A 12,309-nucleotide genomic window follows, 5' to 3' on the forward strand; every position below is an offset into this window, starting at 1 on the left:
ATTGTGTGAGGCCCACTGATATCTGAGCGCTATGTGACAGGCTCGATGGCACAGCTGCCTGTGACAAAAGTGACGAGAGGATAAGGGAGATTGGATTGCTTTTAAAAAAGCAGTTTGCAGAGCAGTGGGTAAACAGCAATGCCAGCGTGTCAGGAAGCCTTAAAAGGCAGCCCAACAACCAACAACCAACACCACTGATACACCACTATATAGCCTCCCCTTGCACTGCACACACAGTGACTTGTGTGTTGTGCAGGCCAAATCGCTTGTCTTCTTCCCTGCCTAACGCTCTCCCTACAGAATCAGCAGCAACCTCTCCCTATACTAAGATCGGCAGAAGTAAAATGGCGGTCGGCGTGCACGCCCTTTTATACCCCCTGTGACGCAAACCAAAGCAAGCCAATCACTTGCATGCCCTTCTGAAAGATGGTGGTGACCGGTGCCTAGGTCATCACGTTGCCCACAGTGTCCGTGGATCCTGATTGGCTGAAAAAGAGCGCAAAACATACTTTTGAAACGCGACTTTGGCGCATAAGTCGCCAACCTCGTGGCCGACCTCATCCTAGGGTCGGGTTTCGTTTCATGAAACCCGACTTTGCCAAAAGTCGGTGACTTTTGAATTTTTTCGACCCGTTTCGCTCAACTCTAATTATATATATATCTATATATGCACTCTATGTGTCTATATCTATTCTTTGGTTTCTGTTAGAAACCCTGTCATAGGGCTCCATTATATGTCCATTTTGCAAGGCGGCGAGAAAATCTCACCATACGGATGCCATACGGATTACATACGGATTCTTACATGCGCAAAATACGCGACCACACCTTGATTACGGATGACATATGGAGCACTGTTTAGGGGCCATTCATCTGTATTACGCATGTAAAATACTGACCGTATTTTGCGTTGGTTAGTGTGACCCCGGCCTTATCCATACCCTCTCTGAGGAAGCTGACGGGGTGAAATGCCCGTAATAGGGAATAGTGGTGAATCTGCCATCTTTCTCTGTACACTCCCGGCATGTCGTCTGTAGGATCTGTAATCTCCATCTCTTGTTAGGATGGTTCCTCCTTTACACTATATGGGCTGTGCTGTATTCCTGGGATATCCCATATAGCACTGGCTGCACTTTATATCTCCTATCTGTACTCCAGGGATGTAATGCGCTGTCAGCTCTTTATTCTCTCACTATTTATACCCTTTGCTCTGTGTCCTCTCATTATATAAGCTATTCATCTATAAGTGCTGTCGGGATCCTTCAGATACTTCTTTCACCCGAAGGACCGATGTTCTTGGGTGTAGGACACCATATGTCTCTGATTAAATCAGCTCCGTCGAGAAGAATTACACAGACACAAGCTGTATGATACAACTCGGGATGCCTGCCAAGATGCCTCTGGCTTATCAGTTAGGCTTCCATCTTTTATAGCAAAGAATTTTAGTATTTACAGACATGAGCAGTATAAAAATGATTTCACAGCTTGTTTCAATCACAGAGAAAGCCATGTAGGCTGAGAGACAGGAATTTATCTGTTATCTGGTTTCGGTTCTCAAGGGAACAGAAAAGATAAGTTTCAACAAGAAAATGCAACATAGACAGAACTCAATTTAACTCCTTCAGTTCCTATCATTCCCCCCTTTGACATCTTTATTCTTCACAATCTGGAACACTGCATGACAGCTGATAGTGTCCTATTCACCAGGTACTATCCCAGGCCGACGGGTTGCCCGAGGGAGACAGGTATCTTCTTTTACCCTCTCCATCCCCCAGTTACTAAGGCCACGTCTGTCGTCACAAGAGTACGCTCCTTCATGCCAGAAATGAGATGTCAACCTAAAACTTAAAGAAAACAATCAACTTTGGTATATGTTCTGTCATTAACTTATCTTTCTCATCTGTTTCTGTATTTTTTCTTACATACAGAAAAACACCAAAAAACAAGTTTCAAAAATACATATAATACAAGGAGACAAACAACAATACGTAGTAGACTTAGTATAATCCCAGCTATCCAACCTCCTATACCCTTAAACCAATTGACTGGATTCAGAAAGGAGAAAGTATCTGACCACCAACTATCTTTATTGCGATCATTGTCTTTATCATACTGATCTCTAAGTTTTTGAACATCCTCTAATTTTAGCTTTAACTTTATAGTGTTGTTGGGATCTATATAATGACAGCAAGCGGGTCCGACGACCTGACACATGCCACCCTGTGCTGCCGTTAAATAATCCAGTACTATGGTATGTTGGTTAGTAACTATAATAAGTTGATTCTGGACAGCAACAGTGGTGTTAAGTATATCCAATATATCCCAGATTTGATCATCTAAATAATCTGTAGCCCTAACCAATTTATCCCACATTTGCGTGATCATAGGATAGATAAAAATAGAACTAACAATTTTATTAGCCACACTCATCTGCACTATATGTGGTCTCCCAGAAGGACGAGGTGTATTATCTGCTGCTCTTTTGTATAATGTATGTTTGGGTACTGCCTGCATATCCAATTGTCGGTTTGGAATGATAAAGGTAGCCGGAGTCAAATGTCCCAGAGTACAAGTACCTCTTACCCCTACTGGCAACCATTTATATGCATTGTCTCCACATACCCAGAACATATCACTAGGTAAATCCCATAAGGCTGAATGTTGTAATACCAGTCTATGGACTAAATCTATGAACGCAGATACATTCTGAAGCATACACCAATTTGGAAGTTGTCCTAAAGGGCTACACTACCCTACATCGGGATTTCCACAGGTGGGAGTTCCTTTCTCATATCCAGATGACTCGTTGCAAGGTATATTACCTGAAATATTAAAACAAGTTTCATTATTGCCCTGGGGAAATAAATTGGAATACTCCCAGGACGTATTATGCAACCTTCTTTCTAGCAGTATTGGTTTGAAGGCATCAGTAGAGTGGGAAGTTACACTAAAACTAACTTGTAGGCCGTACGTTGGAACTTGCCCCAAGTTGATTAATCGAGTCCTATTCCTAGGTACCCAAGCCCCCCCCTTATATGCCAAATATTGAAGGTGAGTGCTACTTCCTGAAAGGTTACCTTGCCACCAGGGATATCCTACCCATCCCACAACAGGTATACCGATAGTCATATTCCATAACTTCATATTATTTGTGGAATTATTAGCGAGTGTGTCAGAACAGTCAGTCCAAGCGAATAACTCTTCGGGTGGGACAGGGATAACAAGAAAGGGAATACTCGTGGCTGATACTGGTGAGTACGTGCAGATCCAGCAATCTGCTGGAGGCTGAGTATCATTCAACCAATCTCTCAGTAATTTCTCATGATGTTGTATAAACCTATTATTCAATGGCATCGGAGAATTTAAACTGTCCCATGCAGCTACTGTCATTATAGGAAATGCAAAAAACCAAAGCATTATGCTCTTTTATATATTCTTATTGACTCCTGTGGCTAGTTTGCAATGTGATGCGTGGATCCAGGTTGATCGTCCTTCTAACTTGACAGAGGTAGGCGTTGTCAAGAGTACTTGATAAGGACCTTGGTATCGGGGTCCAAGCGTCTTTCTGGAGTGTTTCTTGACATATACGTAATCACCAGGTTGTAGGCAGTGTGTTCCTTCCACACTATCCGGATCTGGAATGGAAGAAAAAACTAGAGAATGCATTTGAGTTAAATGCTTTTGTAACTGGATTACGTAACTAGTCAAACCATCCACATTAAGTGTTAAAACCTGTGGGTAGTACAACCCTGTGTTTGGTGGTCTTCCAAACAATATCTCGAAGGGTGACAGTTTAGTTTTCCCTGTGGGTGTGTACCTTACTGAGAATAATGCTAATGGGAGACACTCTGGCCATGGTCTATGGGTCTGTTCCATGGTTTTCTGTATTTTCAATTTTAGTGTCCCGTTCATTCTCTCTACCTTCCCTGAACTCTGTGGGTGGTAGGGTGTATGAAATGCTTGTTCTACACCTATCATTTGCATGACATTTTGCATTACCTCAGCAGTAAAATGTGTGCCTCTGTCTGATTCAATTGTCTCAGGGACACCGAATCGTGGTACTAGTTCCATCACTAGTTTCTTTGCAGTGGTTCGAGCTGTAGCCGTTTTCACCGGGTAGGCTTCTGGCCATCCAGAGAACATGTCAACACACACCAGAACATATTCATATGGTCCACTTCTGGGGAGTTGAATGTAGTCAATCTGCAGTCTCTGGAAAGGATATAACGGCCTAGGACTGTGTTTCCGTGGAGTCTTCACTACTTGTCCGGGATTGTGTGCTAGGCATATGGGACAGGTGGTACAGTGTAGCTGCGCCATCTTCCCAAACCCAGGAGCAATCCAAACGTTCGTGACTAGGCGTGTCATTCCATTGGCGGACATGTGAGTTGGAAGATGAACTGCTTCTGCCATCCTCGGATATAAAACCCTAGGCAAACAGTACTTCTGATCTTTCTTCCACATTCCGTCCGTTTTTTCGGCACCCATCTTTTCCCAAGTTTCCTTGTCTGTCTGGGCGGAGTCTTCTTGGAACTTTTGTAGGTCTGTAAACAATCCCAATGCATCCTGTTGCACTATGTTTACCTTTTCTGGAGTTCCCAAAGCAGCTTGCTTTGCCGCCTGGTCTGCTTTCTCGTTGCCTTTTGCTTCCATGTTGTCTTTTCTGGTGTGTGCTGGCACCCTCATAATGGCCACCTCCTGTGTCTGGGCCACATTCTCGAGGATTTCTCTGAACAGTGTGGCATGTTTTATGGGTGTTCCTGCTGCTGTCATGAAACCCCTTGTGCGCCACAAAACCCCAAAATCATGTGCTATCCCAAAGGCATATCTTGAGTCAGTGTAGATATTTGCTGTTTTTCCTTTGGAAAGTTTTAATGCTTCATTCAGAGCTGTTAGCTCAGCTTCCTGAGCGGACATATGGGGTGGAAGTGCCTTTGCTACAATAATCTCATGTGGTGACACCACAGCATATCCTGTGTGGAATTTTCCAGTGTCATCGGCATATCTGCTGCCATCCACAAAAAGTACAAAATCTGGATTTAGCAGTGGTGTGTCTGTGACATTGGGCAAGCCAACAACTTCTTGCTGCATCAGTTCTATGCAGTCATGTTCATATTCAACTTCGTGTGGGGGTTCAAAAGAAAGTGACAATTGTTCCTCATTTACCTCATCTATCCCCCCTTCAGAATCCGCAATTGGCAACAGTGTAGCCAGATTCAGATTCTGAGTTTTGGTGAACGTAACATTAGGAGGCATAAGCAAGGCACATTGTAGTCTGAGTTGTCTGGCCATAGAAATATGTTTAGCAGAAACCTGATTCAGGATACCGTATATATCATGTGTGGTACAGACAGTTAGTGGGTTGTCCAATACAATATCAGAAACCTTGTCAAGTAGTAATGCAATTGCAGAAACTGCTCTGACACAGGATGGTGTTCCTTGTGCTACAGAGTCTAGCTTAGCAGAATAGTATGCAACGGGTCTATTCTTTTTGTCATGTTTCTGTGTCAGAATGCCAGTAGCATGCCCTCTGATTTCAGCAGCCATAAGTTGGAAGGGCATATCATAATTGGGTATGCCTAATGCTGGGGCTGATATTATGGCCTTCTTTAGATACTGAAATGAGGTTCGTGCGGTATCAGTCAGTTGAAAGGGTGTTGTGTTGATACAATCATACAGTGGCTGCATGTGTTCACTAGCATGTATGACCCATTGGCGACAGGAAGAAACTAAGCCCAAAAATGCTCTCAACTGCTTATGAGTTTTTGGTTCTTTCATCTGTTGGACAATTGTGATTCTGTCATTGGTTAAGTGTCGGGTACCATGAGACAGACAATGTCCTAAAAATACAACTTTTGGTTGACAGAACTGTAATTTCTCTCTGTTGACCTTACACCCATTGTCTGATAAAAATATCAATAATGATAGCGTATGGGTTTTACAGCTAGGCTCATCAGGTGCACAAAGCAATAGGTCATCCACGTATTGTAGGAGCGCAATGTCAGGTGGGTGTGGCCAGCCGGCCAACACAGACTGTAATGCTTGTGTATATAATGTGGGTGAATGCTGCATGCCTTGTGGCAGTCTGGTCCAGGCATATTGTTTGCCTTTAAACGTAAAAGCAAATAAGTGCCAACAGTTTTTGTGAAGAGGTACTGAGAAGAATGCGTTTGACAAATCAATTACTGAAAAACATTTCGATTGGCTAGGGATTTTCGCCAATAACGTGTGTGGGTTAGGTACTACAGGTGTCAAAGGAACAAGGATTTTATTTATTTCTCTCAGATCATGAACCATGCGATATTTTGGAGCGTCACCCGGTCCTCCTTTCTTTTTGACAGGAAACAATGGCGTATTAGCTTGTGATTTGATCGGTACCAATGCTCCGTTGTTTACAAGATCAGTGACTTGTGCTTCAATGGCAGCCTCTTGTTGGGCACTAATGGGATACTGCCGCAGCTGAGGCAACCTTGTGTCCACGGGTACCTCCACCACAACTGGGGATACGGGAAGTAAACCAATATCTGCATTCCCTTTTGCCCACAGGGTGTCGGGCAATTTATCTAAGGCTGGGTCCCACGGATGTGGTGTGGTGTCACAAGTGTCATCAGGACTTTGTGACTCAAGGGCTTGAATTATCATGCAAGCCTCAAGAGTGTCCTCATCCCCATCTGGGATAGTAAGATGCACTGTACCGTCTTCTGCAAATTTGATATCTGCCTGTAGTTTCTTTAGTACATCTACTCCTAATAGGCAAATAGGTGCTCTTTTGACAAATAAAAACTTATTCAGGAACATTTTAGGTCCTATTTTAACTGGCAGAGGTTTGCTAAAAGGGATTAAGCTAGATTGCCCACTAAATCCTGAAACAAAGGTTGAGTATTCTGAAAGGAGATCTGGAGTTATTACCTTGTCATTGACCACCGAAGAGGTTGCTCCGGTATCTACTAGAAAGGGTACCTTTTTCCCGTTGACTTTGATTTTAACTACTGGTTCCCTAGAGTCAAGTTGCATTCTAATTGCACCTAGTCAGTCAGTGGATTCCTCCCTTCTAGGCTGAGATTCTCTATCCGCTTTTCTCTTACGGCAATCTCTCTGGAAATGACCTGGCTTCTTACAATAGTGACATGTAAAAGTTCTCCTCCTAACCTCACTGATTGGATTTCCTTGATTGTCAAATTGGGTCACCGCTACCCTTGTTTTTGCTGGTGGTGCATTCTTCCTTTCCTGCACATCTAATTCGATTCCCATAGCTTTTTGTCTTAATCCATGGGCATCAGGTACTGACCTCCAATCAGGGGTGCTTATTTTCAGGGGATCTCGTATTTCTTTGAGTAACCCTTCCATGAAGGCTTTTGCCAATAGTCTTGATACTCCCTCATTATTTGTATCAAGACCCTCATCTTGGAAAGCCGTTTCCAATATCCGGAAGAAATCGGTTACTGATTGTCCCGGTTTCTGCGGTATGGCTGTCATGTTACCTCTCTGTCTCTGTTTTGTCTGCATAAAATTGTCAAGGGCAGTTAAAAAGGGCTCTCTTGAAGCCTGAGTTCGAGGATTACCCTCTTGGTCATTATCAGCAGGTCTATTTGGTCCAATAGTCTGTGAAAACTCCCCTTGGGTAGTTATAGGTAATTTTAATCTACATAGGTCTTCCCCATCCAACCAGGTCCCTCTGTGTACGGTCAGTACTTGTCTTATGTATCGGGTAAACCCCATAGGAAAGGTAGTTGGATCTGGAGCATTGGACAATAATGACATACATTCTGGGGCAGACCATGGAGTATAAAGATTAGTTTGAATCTGTCTGGTGTGGGTAACACCCTGTTCATCTACTTCCCTAAAAGGGCGTGTTTGAGTCCTAACAGGGGCTAACCTGCTAGGGTGGTGATAACGGGGTGCTCCACAGGCTAGGCAAGCATCTCTCCAGTCTGGATTTTGTTGACCACAATTACTACAAATCCATCCTGGATTGCCATTATCAGGTGATGGTGATTGTACATCAGGGCACAGTCCGGTGGACGGTGGTATAACCGGCACTGTAGGTGGGGCTGTTATACGGGTTGGGGCAGGATAGGGTGGTGGTTCCTGTTTCTCAGGCACAGGGCTAAATTCTTTGGGGCGTATCCATCTTTTTGTTTTCTCATTATACACCCAGTTTTCTCGCTTAGCGACCTGTGATACTTTAATGCATGCCTCTACCTGTTCACCCCACCCGTTGTCTGCAATTCTTCCTGATTTTGTGTCTTTTATCTCCTTCCATTTTTCTTCGTCTAAAGCTTCTTTACCTTTTAGCTTAAAAACTCTTAGTACCACCTTTAAGTCTTTTGCTGCACTACTTCCACATCTATCTTTTATTATTTCACATAGCAATTTTCCTTCTTCCGCTGTTCTCCCCTGACTGTTTCCCATTTTCTTATCCTGTATCACTTATCCCTTCTGTTAGTCCCCCGCCTTAGGTGGTGTATTGGGTAAGCTCAAGACTCAGCTCTACTATACCTCGTTACCTTCTTCCTAAGGTGCTAACAGACTGGAGTTTCTGTTCCTCTTTGTACTACGTGTTTCGTGTACTTGTACGCTATATATGCTGCAAACAGAAGCACTCCCACAACACACAGGGATGTGAACAGGATATCCATTCACTGGGTTTCTTCAGTCATATCTTGTCACAGGCTTATTTTGTGATCCTGTGCTCATTCAATCATACTCTTATCTGTCACAAGGTTTATTCGTAAAGGGTGTTGATTTAAGCTTAGGCGGTGACCTCCCCGAAAGGACGCTGTCACATGACCCAGTTAGGCAATATCACCACTCTTTGAACGGATACCTACTGTGCAGCTTATTTTCTACTTTCCACAATCCTTCAAATCAAAGTAGTCACTCAACAACCTCCTCGATTCCTAATGCGGAACCGTCTATTGTGAAAAACTTGTCCGTCTGGGCTTTGTAGTATGAACTGTTCACCTAGTCTTAGGTTCCGTAATGTCTGACCTCTCAACGTGTTACTCAATGGGATATGTGTATTTAATGCTAACAATATCCACCACTGTTCTCCCTTTTTGACATAATGAAACTTTCTTATGTTTGTGTCTGGGATTGTCCCTGCAAATGTCCAATCACCATACCCGTTATGATTTGCATCAGTTCTTCTCCTAAAAATAGCAGTACACAGGCAGAATCTGCAATAACCTCTCATCCGAGCAAAAGTTACATATGTATGTCACACCCGATTTCCTCAGAGTTCTTATACAGACCCGATTTTACGGCCCCCTCCTCTACTAGATTCCCCTTGATACGGACCTTAGTTAAAATGATATATTATGAAGAGCAGAGAAGAGAAAAATGATCTCTTACCTGGCCAGATGTTTAGGTCTGCTGTTCACAATATCATCAATAACCGGTGTGGTCCGGAGGTCGGGTAATCTTGGAGAGGTGCCTATATCAGGTCCCTGTTCGGGCGCCAGGAAACTGTCGGGATCCTTCAGATACTTCTTTCACCCGAAGGACCGATGTTCTTGGGTGTAGGACACCATATGTCTCTGATTAAATCAGCTCCGTCGAGAAGAATTACACAGACACAAGCTGTATGATACAACTCGGGATGCCTGCCAAGACGCCTCTGGCTTATCAGTTAGGCTTCCATCTTTTATAGCAAAGAATTTTAGTATTTACAGACATGCGCAGTATAAAAATGATTTCACAGCTTGTTTCAATCACAGAGAAAGCCATGGAGGCTGAGAGACAGGAATTTATCTGTTATCTGGTTTCGGTTCTCAAGGGAACAGAAAATATAAGTTTCAACAAGAAAATGCAACATAGACAGAACTCAATTTAACTCCTTAATAATAATAATAATAATAATAAATTTTATTTTTATAGCGCCGACATATTCCGCAGCACTTTACATTTCAGAGGGGATTTGTACAGACAATAGACATTACAGCATAACAATAATCACATACAGCAGATTATAGCAAATACCAAGAGGAAAGAGGGCCCTGCTCGTAAGCTTACAGTCTATGAGGAAAGAGGTAGACACGAAAGGTGGGTGGTAACAGTTGCCCTGATTGTATGGACCAGCCATAATGTTAGGTGTGTGACAGTACGGACACAGAGGGCTAATGGATGCATAAAGCATGTGGGAGAATGATGCGGGGAACCTGGTTATGGTAAAACTTTTGGCTCTGCCACACAGGGATAGGTTAGGTTAATGTGTTGAGGCGATAGGCCAGTCTGAATAAATGCGTTTTCAGGACACGCTTAAAATTGTGGGTATTGGGGACTAATCGTATTGACCTGGGAAGTGCACAGGATCTATTCCCCTTATACACTGATATCCAGTGACAGATCTACAATCCGGTTCCATATATCTATGTATGGATTTATCTTATACTCAATAAATACGGTGCACTTATCTCATCTCTACCTTGATAGTGACACTCTCTTAGGAGACATGTTACTCTATGATGGCACTTTCGCACATGGCCACTAGATGGCGCTACAACATTTGACATTTACCTGAATTTTTATATCTACACATGGTTTACACAAATTATATTTTCTTGTGGTAACTCTATACTATTTACCATTAGAAGCTGTGTATTTCTGTAATTATTTGTATGTATACATGATTGATTACCACTTCTGTCTCTGTAAAAACAATCCCCTTTAACCCTTTCCGACATTGGGTGTAAATGTACATTGATGTCGGACTCCCTCCCTTTGATGTGGGCTCCAGCACTGAGCCCACGTTTTTTTTCCGGCACATGATGGACCGGAAATTCCACCCATCGGTGACCCTGTCATGTGATCGCGGGTCACCTTTGGGTTGGCATGACAGCTAGAGGTCTCCAAAAGACCTCTATGGTTTTGCCATTGCTGGATCCTATGAGCGCTGACAATATGGTCGGCGCTCATAGCAAGTGAGCTACACACAGGAGATCTGGTCATTGCCTCTATGTAGCAGAGCCGATAGGGTTATGGCAGCTTCTAATCTCCCATGGACACTATTGAAGCATGCCTGTAGAGACATGGGGAAGTAGTGGGTGCTCCGGTCCGCTAGCCGAAACCACATGGACCAAAGATCGTCCTGCCAAACTCCCGCTGTCATTTTAACGTGGTCAAAATGCTACTCAGACAACACAGGGTGAGGGTAAAACAGTGTGGGCAATGCTTTATTGTACCACAAAACAGGCAGATAACACATTGAACAGTCCCAGCAAAATACCCAAGATGGGGCACATTACAGAGTCTCACCCTCCACTGACCCGCTGGGATAATAGCAGCTGTGACTACAGATCTTCCAGGGTCACTCCCCCACCTGTGGCACACACAGAGAGGAGGTAACGACAAGCGTAGGAAGATGACAATCCAGACAAGGCCAGTTGATCCGAGTATCACAACCTGGCTTCATCTTCCAGGGTCGGTTACTCCACCTGTGGCCCACACACAGAGAGGAGGTGACAACAAGTGTAGGAAGATGGCAGTCCATTGAGTCCATACAAGGTACAAGGCCAATTGATCTGAGGATCACAACCCGTCTCCAAACATATCCATGGTTTATCAATGGTCAATAGAGCAGACCTGTATTCTTCTAACCCAGGCTGAAAACCCCTAGGTTGTTTCCTATAGAATGATAGATCTGTGTCCCTCATAATGTAGCCATGATGTAAAATGGCTGCTGTCCTGTCTCTGGTCCTTTTAGGATGTATGGATGTCTTGGCAGAATCTCTCTGGTTGTTTCTCTCTGTCTCTTTACTCTTTATGCAGAGTTATGTAACCTATTTTTAGACTTAACAAGTGTCCCTCATTCAGTATTTACATAAAGGGTAAGAATGGAGATGAGATTATTATAGCATTACTTGATTATTTTAACTATTTGCATAGTTTTTCCCTCTCTGCTTTAGAAGCCAACAAACTGGCTCCATAACACAATGCATAATTAGCATATCAGTAAACATCACCAGTGATCAAGGATAAGCGCACAATAAAAGTCAATATTACCGGCTTACACAAACAAAAGTCTGTTTTCTTGACCAACCAGAAATCAACACTTAAATTTGAAAGCCAACATACAGATAACATTCTATTATTCTTTGTTTGCTAAAAATAGTCGTCTGGTTAATTAACATACAATGCTGTATGTCTTACAATGACAAAAAAGAAAAAAGTGTTTTTAAAAATATATAAAAAAAATATATAAAAGTTCAAATCACCCCCCTTTCACCCCATTCAAAATAAAAAGAAAAGAAAACATATACATATTTGGTATCGATGTGTTCAGAATCACTTGATCTATCACTATAAAAA

The 12,309-nt window shown here is 43.0% G+C and overlaps 1 pseudogene; it reads right to left on the bottom strand.

The window, feature by feature from the left end:
• Window positions 1-1,896: 1,896 nt before the first annotated feature.
• On the bottom strand, window positions 1,897-3,426 carry LOC141075806 (uncharacterized; annotated as a pseudogene).
• Window positions 3,427-12,309: the final 8,883 nt, after the last annotated feature.

This window comes from Dendrobates tinctorius, unplaced genomic scaffold (assembly GCF_039654945.1).
Source record: "Dendrobates tinctorius isolate UK_male_01 unplaced genomic scaffold, ASM3965494v1 ptg000372l, whole genome shotgun sequence".
NCBI lineage: Eukaryota > Metazoa > Chordata > Amphibia > Anura > Dendrobatidae > Dendrobates > Dendrobates tinctorius.